We start from the raw sequence: 13239 nt of genomic DNA, 5'->3' as shown, positions 1-13239 counted from the left end.
TGGCAACATTAACTTCTTCCCGACAACAAGGGAAACCCAATCACATCAGTGGCCAACGATCAATTAGCCCGCCCCACAACTTTGGAGTGTTCTGTCGGCCCCCACCGCAACACGTGCTCTCCATGAAGGAGAACACGCTTTATCATGTTTGAAGTAAATCATACATTAGATTTGTTTTTGAAAACTGAAGTTTGCAGTGTTTTGGGTTTTTTTTTGGGGGGGGGATACAAGTTGTTAGCCTTGCCTAGAATGCAAACTAGCCTGACACCGGCCCTGCTTGTAGAGTATACATATTGGCCTGGAACTGTACACAAATTTCTCTTCATGGACAGACTATGCCAATACCTGTTCAGCTTACATTACCCCTAACAAAAGGATGTTATATGCCTTGTTGGAAAGTAGCAAGAAAGGGAGAGGTCATAGGAAGGTTATTCCAAGGACAATGGTCGGAATATCTCATTTGGAAGCCCAATCAAATCCTTTGTTGAGAGAAAGACGTTAACCTACAGAAGGCACTGCCGAGAGAGTTGTTAATGAATATTGCTCTGAGACCTGCAACTTGCAATCAAATTATGTGGCAAGCAACCTGTTCAACTTAAATCTGGCAGATGCAATGAGAATGAAGCAAGCGAACTAGGGAATTCTGTTTATATCACCTATAAAGCAGTCATTACCTATGTTCATAGGGCACCTGGAGAGTTATATTCACACCATATGCTACTTCCTATATTCTTTCTGCTGGAAAACACACACACACACACACACACCAACCATTTGAATAGTAAGAGCAAGAGCCTGGAAGAAATTTGAAGTGCACCTTAGCCCCATCGCTGTCAAGTTTTCCCTTTTCTTGCAAGGAATCCTATTCGGAATAAGGGAATTTCCCTTAAAAAAGGGAAAACGTTGACAGCTATGCTTAGCCCAATTGTGTTTCTTCTGTTACTGCAATATGGAGAAAATGCTTCTACTCTTGCAGAGAGCACTGGTGTCCTTGGTTGTTTGCAAAAACTATAGGTTAACTACTATATGAATAATTATGTTTTCTGGTCATTAAATCACCCTTAAAATGACCATAGAACAATTTTCTCTGAAACTTTACATAAAATTGATGCTGCTGCTGATGATGATGATGAAGATGAATCCCTATACAAAGCTGAGATCTGAAAAATAATTCAGATGGATATGCTTAGACTTAGACTTTCGCAAGTCTCAAGACAAACCAACCACAACAAGAAACAGAGTGACCATTTGCTGCTGTCCCCCTCCCCAACAGGTAATTGGTAGAAACTAAATGTAGAGGAGCTTACTCTCTGCAATCAACTCTAAACTATAGGTCTTTGTGTAGCCCTGTGCTTGACTGATTGCCAGGTTCCTCCTGGGTATTGGGCCTTGGTTAACCTCTCCATCACAACTGTGGGACCCAGAATTCTCTTAGAAAGTTGAGAAGACATTATCAAAAGCAAGGTAGTTTGAAGGGGAGGAGAAGCAGATCTATCCAACTATGAAGTAGCCATTGACAAACTAGGGGTGTCTGTAGGGGTGCAAGGAATTTCACTTCAGTTTGCATTTAAAGGCAAGCCTACTAATTTGCCATATATGAAAGAATATGAGAACTGATACACAGCCAACCTTCCAAATTTGCAGTTCTTTTTTAAAATAATATTTTTATTAGTTTTCCATTTTTAACATTTATGTAACATGATTTCTATTTACAATATCTTAGCTCTGTTGAGCCACTCGACTTCCCTCCAACCCGTCAACTGGGTTTTTTTTTTATAACTACTTCATCATTGTACACATTTATACCATCTCAATTCTACATTTCTCTTAATTGTTTTCAATTTTAAACACAAGTAGAAAGGCCCATCAATTAAACGTTGTGAGATTTTATGCAGTCCTACTGGTGTCTTTAAATGTTTACAATAAGTTTCTATATATTGAATAAATTTACTCCAGTCTCTCTGGGAAGCTTGGTCACTCTGGTTTTAGATTTCCCGTCAGCTTTGCTAATTCAGCATAGTCCATTGTCTTCATCTGCCATTCTTCTATCACTATCATCAGTAATTCTTGATGTTTCCAAATTTGGGTTAATAAAGTTCTAGCTGCCATACATAAACAATTTCTGGTCAGCCTTTGTTATTTCTTTTCCAATCATTCCCAATAAAAACGCTTCAGGGGTTTTTTGGGGCAAGTATATCTAAATATTCTTTTCAATTCATTATAAATCTTTTCCCAAAATAGTTTAACTTTATCGCATGTCACCAAGTTTGCAGTTCTTTGCATGTTGTAATGTGTTTGCCCATCCATGCAATGTGGATAAAAATGCACACACTGGTGTGAAATGTCCATTAAAATGTGTGTGTGTTGCTTTAAGGAAAATTGTATTGCAAAAATGTGTATGGTATGTTAGGCAAAATTGCATACAAACCTATATATGAGGCGAAATTTGAACACAAATACTGATAAGCACTTAAAAAGAAAGAAAGAAAAACAAACTGACATAGAAAATTGAATTTAGGACTGGAAGAATGGGAAACCCAGGGCTTTTTTTTCAGCTGGAACTTGCCAGAACTTAGCTTGGCCCCCTCTCAGGTGGGCACCATTGCCATTATAAGAGAACAGGGGAGGCGTTCATGGTGAGTTCTGGCACCTCTTCTTCTTGAAAAATAGCCCTGGGGAAACCCAAATGGTCAGATTTCCCCAACCCTTGTTCTGTGGAAAAGTTTTGAAGCTTGCAATAAAGTTTTTCCCCTCTGCCCTCCCCCCAATAAAATGAAAAGGAGGGGGAGTTATTCTCATGGAGAGCCAGTGTGGTGTAGTGGTTAAGAGCGATAGACTCGTAATCTGGTGAACCGGGTTCGCTTTCCCGCTCCTCCACCTGCAGCTGCTGGGTGACCTTGGGCTAGTCACACTTCTCGGATGTCTCTCAGCCCCACTCACCTCACACAGTGTTTGTTGTGGGGGAGGAAGGGAAAGGAGAATGTTAGCCGCTTTGAGACTCCTTAAAGGGAGTGAAAGGCAGGATATCAAATCCAAACTCTTCTTCTTCTTCATCATCATCAATTGTGCACATTTGCTACCAACAAGTCAAGCTAAAGCTTATCAGACTGGCAAAAGGATTACTTCAGTTTCAGGCGTGCTAACTCATTTCCTGGCATGGTTGTTGAAATAAGTTAAGTCTGGGAGCAATTATGTACTTATTTAACAGACAAAACAGACGAACTTCAAGCCATCTGCTGCTGGCCCTTTAAAGGTCATCCGGATTACCTGAAATACACTCCTGAGGTGTGACGGGTAAACCTAATTAAAAATGCAGTGCAAAGTCTGGCAAAGGAATGAATATGAGTAATACCCAAGGCAGTGCATACATGCCAAGTGTACCACGACCCAAATGTATTTTCTCTCTCTCTCTTATACACACACACACACACACACACACACACAGTTTTTTATAAGAAGCAAAACAGATAGCTATTAACTTTCAGAATTGCACTGTTTTCCTATAGCAGAGGTGCCAGTCAACAACCTCAAAAGAAATACTTTGTAAGCAAACATACCAAAAAAGAAAGAGAGAGAGAGTGTGATGTTTAGAGATGTCACTTGTGATAAATTGCTGAATTTTTATGACATCACAGGATTTAGATGGTATTTTTTTCTTCATGTTGTTGCCTTATTTTACCGAGACATTTACAAAAGGAAAGGTCTTCCAACTCAATTCATTTTCCTTTGTTCTACACTTTATTGTCACATAGATTTAGTTTGGTCTGTAAATCAATTCTCTCCCCTACACGTGCATGCGTGCGTGCATACACACACAGAGTGGCGAAAGGTGTGTGTGCATCGTTAGTGTACCAATTTTAACCAGTAAATACATATATTTTTGTCACATCAGCTCAACAATGCTTTCTTGCTGCTGTTTTTTCTTTCTCTCTTGGAACATGGTTTCTAAGAAGGGCTCCCTGAGATGTATACACGACTCTTTAAAGATGTGCGTCTGTCATCCACTCCTTATGTGCCTGAAGAAAACACTCACCTGTGGCCTTATTTTGACTCCCTTTCTGTCTGCAGTGGCCTCACGTTGAAAGGTAATAATAACAGGGGAAAGTCCTAATGAAATATGAAACACGATACTAAAAGGCAAATTAGGGTAAAATTTGTGAAATTTCCACTAGATAGATGTGTGTGTGTGTGTGTGGATTCTTTGCAATAAAGAGTATGGACGAAGCCCAAGAGAGTAGCAAAAGATTAAAAACAAACAGTCATTTTATTGTTAGAACATAAAATTTTTTCATGAGGTGCTGTCATTAGGCACATCATTAAAAGGATCCCCCTTTCTCCTTTGAATCATAAAATAGGACTGGCATTTACTGGGCTCATGTCTGGCACAATAAACCATCAAATAAGAATTTATGGTAGCCGCAGAAAACACATAAAACCTGTTTGTGGTGCTCAGTGTCTCTGAATAACCAGTGAGAAGCATGATGGAGGGGAGAGTTTTCAAGAAACCCCCCACCACAATTGTAAGGATGCTTGGTTAGTTTCCTGTGAGGAAATAATAATTGGGCTCTGGCCCCATGGTTGTCAGTGGTTTGATTTGAATTAATTTTATAATGAATGATTTTAGAGTGTTGTGTTGTGTTGTACTGTTGTACTGTTTTATTGTTGTTAGCCGCCCTGAGCCCGGCTTCGGCTGGGGAGGGCAGGATATAAATAAAATTATTATTATTATTATTATTATTATTATTATTATTATTATTATTACCCCGCCCTCCCCAGCCAAGGCCGGGCTCAGGGTGGCTAACAAGCAATAATAAAAACAAACTGAATGAATACAACTTAAAAACAAGATTAAAATACAACATTAAAATATTGAAACATTAAAATATTAAAATGCAGCCTCATCACAGGAGGAGAAAGGAAAGAGAAAGAGTGCTTTTGATATGTGTGTATAAAACAATCCACTTTTTAACTGATGCTTCTTTCCCTCCTCCTTTTCCATAACAGACGTCCTAGCAAAACTATATAGTTTGCTACTGGTATGGGGAAAATAATAATAATCAGTATGCAGGCATAAGTTTAAGAAATGAGTGTTGACCTCCCAACATTATTTACCAAGCAGGGCAATAGATCAACTGTAGCAGATGCTGCTTAAACTTTAGATAAATTATACAATTTTATTTGAAAACGTACTAATGGTGACCTTTACTAAATGCCAAGAAATGAAAAGCCAGCCTTGAAAAAAATAATAATAATCTAGACATATTGTGGTGGGGAACATAAAATGGAGCAGAATTTATGAAAGTGCATTTTGAACGTAATCCATGGTCATTAGAAACAATTGGAGATTTGTTGTGGACTTCGCTGGGGGAAAGAATAGATGGGGGGGTGACATCCCTCCCTTACATGCCTGTGACTCTGACATGGAAACTACAATAAGCTGATTTTTATTGTATCAGAACACTGGTCTGTCTATGCTAGCTGGCAGAGGCTCTGCAGGAGCTCAGACAAGGGTATCTCTTACCTGGAGATGTTGGGAATGCCAACAGTAACAACAACTTCAGCCTAATACTTTGCTGATATAGACCCTCAGCCAGCTTTCTGTCCACTGTTGTTAATTGCTGCATGGTTCTCAGCAGCAATAGAATACATTTCAATATAATACATTGTTTCCTGCTTGGCAGGGGGTTGGACTCGATGGCCCTTGTGGTCTCTTCCAACTCTATGATTCTATGATTCCATGACATAAAAATTAAAATGCATTGTTTCTTACACACAAATCAAAATCAGTTTAGTCAGATTTAACAGAATATTAATCCACAAAATCAATTTGCTTCTTGCCATAGCTGTCAACTAACAGATTTGAAAATAAGGAACCAGCAGCCTTGAAAATAAGGGCTCAGCAGCCAAAATAAGGGACTTGCAGTCTCACCTGTTCCAGGCACTCCAGTCTTCCTGTCCTCCTGCAGTCTGGTCAAACTCATGCTGGTAGCTTCGAGAACACTGTCCAACCAACTTTGTAACCAGAGGTTCAACTGAATAGAATCTGAATCACATGCACCACAAGGCCTATGCAGCCTCAACATAAGATGGCTCCCTGGCCTGGCTTTGCACTGCAAAGTTTGCAGCAGCACGTGCAACAAAATGGTGTACAGCATTCAAAAAACCCCTCAGCTTGCATTAACTAGCCACACACACAGCCTCCCCCCCTCGCCACGTGATCGCCAGTCATCCACCATTTTAGTCAACCAGCTCCTTTCTTTTCCCCCAATCAAAGTCAATCAAAGGAGCCTCCAAAACAAATTCAAAAGCTCCCCCCCCCCAGCCAGCAGCCAAACAAAGCCTCAAGGAAAACCACTGTCACCTCTCTGCTGGGAAGCGCTGAGCAAAGGCAAGTCCCCAGGGAACGCAGCTGATTTGATCACCACAAGGCATGCAAGCTCCACCCCCCAGTCGTTCTTAGACTCCTTATTGGGTGAGCAACACAGCCAAGCAACGCAGTTGGAGCCTCCTTCCTCTCTGGCTGGCAGGGAGGGAGGGAGAGGAGCTGCTTCCTTTGAAATTTAAGGGACATCATTTAAGGGACATTTAAGGGACATCCATCAATAAGGGACAGCAGCGGGACATGGAGCTGGAATAAGGGACTGTCCCTCCAAAGAAGGGACGCTTGACAGCTATGCTTCTTGCTCTTAATACTGCGGATTTTTGTTTATTTTTTTTTTAAGTGGTCATTTAGGGATGTTTTGTTAGCTCATCAGAGCCCAATTCTCTTTACATCTGCTGCAACAGATAGAAAGTGTGATGTTCCACTCATCATTTGGGGGAACACTTCACCTGTGTTTTGGCACCTGAAGTAATGGCGATAGTGTGGGGACAGGGAACCTGAATCCTTCATAGCGATGGCAAATTACCCAGGTGAGAAAGGGAGGTATATCTAGATTTCCCTTTTCTCTCTCTTTCACTCGGGGACTTGCCGAAATATACGATCCAGGTAACGAAAAGAGGTAGGCTACACATGTCAAATCAAGCTGCCAAATGTTTCATAAAGCAGAAAATTCTCTCTGCATTTTCATGCAAACACAGATTGAATTAGGCGGAAGCTCAAGTCGGTTTCATTTAAACACACCCACCTGCAGCTGTCTTTGAGTTTGCACTTCATATCTTCCAGGTTCCTTTTTTTCAAGGCTGAGACATACATACATAGATAGAGAGATAGGATTTTCTCTAATTGGGGTGCACAGTTTATGCAATTTACACACTACAAAATACATTTGCTACTGAGCTTATGCTGAACACATTGAGCTGCCCTATGATGAGTCACACCAATAGGTCCTGTGCTGTCTGCTTTGACTGGCAGCAACTCTCCAGGGTATTAGGCAGGGGTCTTCTTTTGCGAGTGAAGATGCCAGCGATGAAATATGTTACCTTCTGCAGGTGCAGCCTGAATTCTTCCACAGAGCTGCTGCCCAGAAAGCTTCCCTGATGAATGTATGTATGAAAACCATGTGATGGAAATTGACTGGGTTTTTTAAGTTTGCCACCATAACCTGACAGAACCCATATTTCTAAGGACTAGAGGTCCCACTGTAAACAACCTGGTTGTTGTTTTTTTACAGAGTTGCGTGCTTAATTTCCTTTGTGGAGTCTGCTGTCAAGAAATAACCTATTTTTCATTGTTGTTTAAGTGATCCCAGTACATTTCTGAATGTCCTAATGGCCTGCAATAGCACTTTCTGCTTTTTGCCAGCCTAATTTAATCTGGTGTGTGTGTGTTTGCCCAAATGCACACACACAAACACAATTCATTCAGATAAGGCTTCAACCCTAGGCACGTTTACAAGGGTGCCATGGAACGCAGTGGAACTTTAGTCTATATAAACAAGCGTAGGATCCTATTACAGTGGTGCCTCGCAAGACGAAATTAATCCATTCCGCGAGTCTCTTCGTCTAGCAGTTTTTTCGTCTTGCGAAGCAACCCTATTAGCGGCTTAGCGGATTAGCGCTATTAGCGGTTTAGCGGCTATTAAAGGCTTAGCGGCTATTAAAGGCTTAGCGGATTAGCGGCTAAAAGGCTATTAGCGGCTTAGCGGCTTAGAAAAAGGGGGGGAGCGGGGGGGAAATTGGAACACTCGCAAGATGTTTTCGTCTTGCAAAGCAAGCCCATAGGGAAAATCGTCTAGCGGGTTTTCCGTCTTGCGAGGCATTCGTCTTGCGGGGCACCACTGTATTAATGGCTCAGCGCTGAAAGAACACTTAGCTCACATTCTCTGTTTAGCATGAAAAGCAAGAATTTATGGAATAAGCTCCTTTTATTGCCTAGTACAAGGTTGGCGCTGCATAGCTGTGACCATCACAGGCAGACTCAAATGCAAAATTTGGTTTTACACTGCACTCACTCCAGCAACTCACTCCTCTCCCTTCCCTTAGAATACAGTGTGGGGTTAGCCAGTCATTCTTTGAGGACTGAGTAAGAATGTGTGTGGGGGGGGTTGTCCCTATTAACTCTCAGGGGGCACAATTTGTCAGCTATTTCTTATCGTAAATTGTGATAAGGTGATTGAGATGTGACTAACTGGTGAGAACCAGGTCACTATGACAGGAAACATAGGGAAGTTGTAGCAGCCTCCTGGATAAAAGCATTCCTTCCCAGCTCATTGCTGGGACTGGAAACTGGAAGCAGCTGCTTGTAGGACTGTAACACCAGTCCTAAAGGATCTACACTGGCTCCTAATACATTTCTGAGCACAATTAAAGGGGTTGGTGATGACCTTTAAAGCCCTAAACGGCCTCGGCCCTGTATACCTGATGGAATGTCTCCACCACCATCTTCCAACCTGGACACTGAGATCCAGCTCCAAGGGCCTTCTGGTGGTTCCCTCATTGTGAGAGGTTAGGTTACAGGGACCTTCTCAGCAGTGGTGCCCTCCTTTTGGAATGCCCTCTCATCAGATGTAAAGGAGTTAAATAACTATACAACTTTTAGAAGACATCTGAAGGCAGCCCTGTATCGGAAGTCTTTAAGGTCTGATGTTTTATTATGTTTTTTATATTTGTTGGAAGCCAGCTGAGTGGCTGGGGCAAGCCAGTCAGATGGGTGGGGTATAAAAAAGACATCATCATTATCATCATCATTATTATTATTACATTGGAAGGTGGTGGACTCCCTTTCATTGGAGGTTTTAAAACAGAGCTTGGGTAGCTTCTGTCAGATTCCTGCATTGCAGATGGTTAGCCAAGATGACTCTCGAAATCCCTTACAACCCTACATTTCTGTGATTCCACTAGTAGAACAGCATTGATTTCAAACACACAGAAAGCTGCCTTCTGCTGCGTCAGAAATCATATATCATCTTTGCAGAAGCTTACGAAAAGCTTGGCCTATCACTCAACATCCAAAAAACCAAAGTGCTGCACCAACAAGTACAAAATAACCCATCTGCAGCGCCACAAATCCAAATCAATGGTGTAACATTGGAAAATGTCCATCACTTCTCCCACCTAGGCAGTTATCTTTCCACAAGGGCCAACGTTGATGCCAAAATCCAGCATTGTCTGAGCTCTGTGAGTGCGGCTTTCTCCCAGTTGAAGTGCAGAGTGTTTGAGTGTTTGAGGACTGGGACATTTGCAGGGAAACCAAAATGCTTGTTTACAGGGACTTCCGGAGGCGGCGCGTCCGGCAATGGCTGCCTGCTCCTTGTAAGGAGAGGGGAGCTCCGCTGAAAACGGGTCGCCCGCTACGGCGAAGCGGAGACCCACTTAGGAAAACCACAGGTGGTAGATACCTGTGGTCTCGAGACCCGGCGGGTGCCAGAAGCAGCCCCTAAAACGTTGAAGGGACCCCGTAACGGGGCTCCGGATCGCGGAGGGGGTAGCGGCACTGAGGGTCGTTTCGCAATCAACGGAGTGAAGCCGCGTTGCTGTTGCCGGTCAGCGCTGACCTTTCTTCCTGAAATCTTCAAATTTGGAAAGTTACAACCCGTGAGTAATTGGGACCTGACAATTTCAAGATTCTTAAGACTCTCAAGATTTAGAATTTGGCTGAAAGCGGAGTGACGATAAACAGGAAGTCCGTCTTCCGACAAAGCTTACAGATCAAAGGCAAAGGAACTGACAGGCTGGAAGCAGTGGAAAAGGATTTTAAAAGTGGAAGCAGTATGCGTCTGACAGAACTGAGGCTTGAAATGAAAGGCAAGTTTTCTTATTAATTTACTCTATAGTGTGGAAGTAATTTGGGAACCTTCTCCTCTGGTGGACTTTAAAGTTTAAGATCCAGCCTCGGGATGGCAGGGGAAAAGAATGTCTTTTGCGGATACAATCTATAAAATTGAAATGGACACATAGAGGCAACTTTGGACTATATAACTAAGAAACTGTATCCTGCGCCTTGAGAGGTGATATTTGTGGCAACTTTGGAAAGGCTCTGCTAGTGGAAAAAGTTTTAAGGACTATTGGTAAACTATTTAGCTGCAGGAACTTTAATGGCGACCAAAACTTTTTTCCTTCTCTCCTGAACTCCAACTGTACTCCTTCTAACTGTACTCCCTCTAGTGGAGACTGGGATCTACAACTTCTTGGGAACTAATTTTGTTTTGTCTCTCCGCTGTTGTTATCTACACTGAGGCCTGTCCTTCCCATGGAACTTTTGACAGCTTGACCTTGACTCATAGACAGGTGGGGAATGAGTGGCCAACCGAAAACAAGATCTGCAAAAGCGAAAGCATCAAAAGGCCAGCTTGTGCAAACAACTCTGACTTCTCAGTCACGCAGATCATCAGTTCCTGCTGTACTGAAGGGAATTGAACTTCCAACAGTAGCTGAATTGAAGGGAACTGAACCTTCAACAACAGCTGAACTAAAGGAAGCTGAACAACCAGCAATAGAGGATATGGCTGCAGGTGGATCTGATGCACTTCTGAAGGAAATGCTACAACAATTTGCAATTTTAAATAAGAAGGTGGATGACCAAACAGCAAAAATTGACTTAGCCACATCCTCCATTACAAAGCTATCTGAACAAGTGGCACAGCACTCACAAGCAATTGGGAATCTAAAAGACGCTACTTCTGAGAACCGGAAATTGGCTGAAGCTGCGAACGAAAAAGCTGACCAAGCAATTCAAAAAGTGGATGAACTGAAAGGAGAGGTAAGGCCACTACACAAGCACATCAGTGACCAGCAGGCCTACCTGTCCATGGTGGAGTTGAGAAACAGGGAAAATAATTTAAGATTACGTTCTATCCCAGAGCTCGAAAAAGAGGATTTGACTGGCTTTTTGACAGCAGAATTTTTCAAGTTCTGGGGAATAAAGGAAGACGAAGACTTTAAAATAACAACGGCATTTAGACTGGGAAGTGTAACCAGGAAGGACAGACCCAGAGACTGCCTGATCATCCTAAGGACCAAACAGGAGAGAGACAAAATACTTGACCTTCATTTTAATAAATCACTTGAGATCCAGGATAGAAGAGCGGAAATTTATAAGGATATACCAAAACAATTACTGGATCTCAGAGCCATCTATACTGACCTAGCAAGACTTTTGAGAGGCAACGGAATACCTTACAGGTGGGAGTTCCCACAAGGCTTATCATTTAAATACAAAGGAAAGAAGGTTAGAATTAAGACAAAAGAGGACAACCAGAAGTTCCTGCATGACCACGGAGAGGATCTTCAGAAGGGAATAGCAGTCCCTTGGCCTCCGCCACAGCCTGGATTGGAGCCAACACCATCTTCCTCGGACCCGGACAAAAAGGAGGACACCCCATAAAGAGCAACAACAGATTGATACAGTATGTCTCTGCAGCTGTACAGTTGGAACATTAATGGCGCAAATTCCCCAGAAAAACGAAAAAGGATCTTCCATATTTTGAAAAAGGAAAATTTGGATATAATTTGCTTGCAAGAAACGCACGTGACTAGGCTCCACAGGAAAGTACTAATTAACAAAAGACTAGGCCAAGAATTTATTTCATCAGACAAAGTAAAAAAGAGAGGCCTGGTGATCTATGTAAAGGAGAACCTGTCACCGAAATTTCTGTTTAAAGATGAGCAAGGGAGAATCTTGGCAATTGAAATACAAACTCAAGGAGAAAAAGTTTTGATATTAGGAATTTATGCACCAAATGAGGGGAAAGCAGAATTTTATAAGAAGCTGCATGAGACATTACTGGACTATCTGGACTATTCGAACATCATTATGATGGGAGACATGAATGGGGTGGTCTCTACTTTGATGGATAAGTCACAAAGCCAAATAACTAAGGACGGCAGACTACCGAAAACTTTTTTTGAACTGACAGACAATATGGATTTGATTGACATTTGGCGGACAAGGAACCCCCTAGGTAGAGAGGGAACTTTCTTTTCTGAGGCCCACTCATCATGGACGAGAATCGACCAAATCTGGACAACTAGAGGGCTGGCACCGAAGACTATAAGAGTGGAAATCTGCCCAAAGACTTGCTCCGACCACAACGCCCTGAAAATGGAATTGAGACTTACTCCAGCCGGCTCCTTCAGATGGAAAATGAATGACACCCTCTTTAGAGATCAAGAGATCGTAAAGAAGGCCCAAAAAACTTTAAAGGACTATTTTGAAATCAACTTGAACACTTCAGTGGAAAAAAGAACAATCTGGGACGCCAGTAAAGCTGTAATGAGGGGGTTTCTGATACAACAAAACACAATTAAGAAAAAACTCTGGAATGGGAAAAAGGATAAAATATTAGAGAAAATAAGAGATGGAGAGAAAAGGTTGAGATCTAAACCAAAATCCAAAGAGATCTTGCGAGAAATCAAATTCCATCAGGCACAATATTTGAAATTGATAAATCAAGAAGTGGAATGGAAAATTAAACAAATGAGACAAAGATCCTTTGAGTCAGCAAACAAATGTGGGAAACTGCTGGCATGGCAGTTGAAAAAAAGACAGAAACTTAACTACGTTACCAATCTAGAGGTGGAAGGGAAAAATATTCAGAAACCAGGTGAAATTAGAAAGTGTTTCCAGAAATACTTCAAAAAGTTGTATACACAAGGGCCTGAGGAAGTGTCTGAGATGGAACGATTTCTGAAACTCAACGGCCTACCAGAACTCTCAGGAGAAGAGATCAATCTTGAACTGTAAAATAACACAACAGGAAATTGAGGATGCCATTCAGAATATGCAGCTGGGCAAATCTCCAGGCCCAGATGGGCTTACCTCCAAGTACTATAAGATATTAAAAGACTACTTGATTCTAC

The sequence above is a fragment of the Podarcis vaucheri genome (assembly GCF_965113315.1).
Source record: "Podarcis vaucheri genome assembly, chromosome: 1".
NCBI classification, from domain to species: Eukaryota; Metazoa; Chordata; class Lepidosauria; order Squamata; family Lacertidae; genus Podarcis; species Podarcis vaucheri.
Note: the sequence above shows the minus strand (reverse complement) of the source record.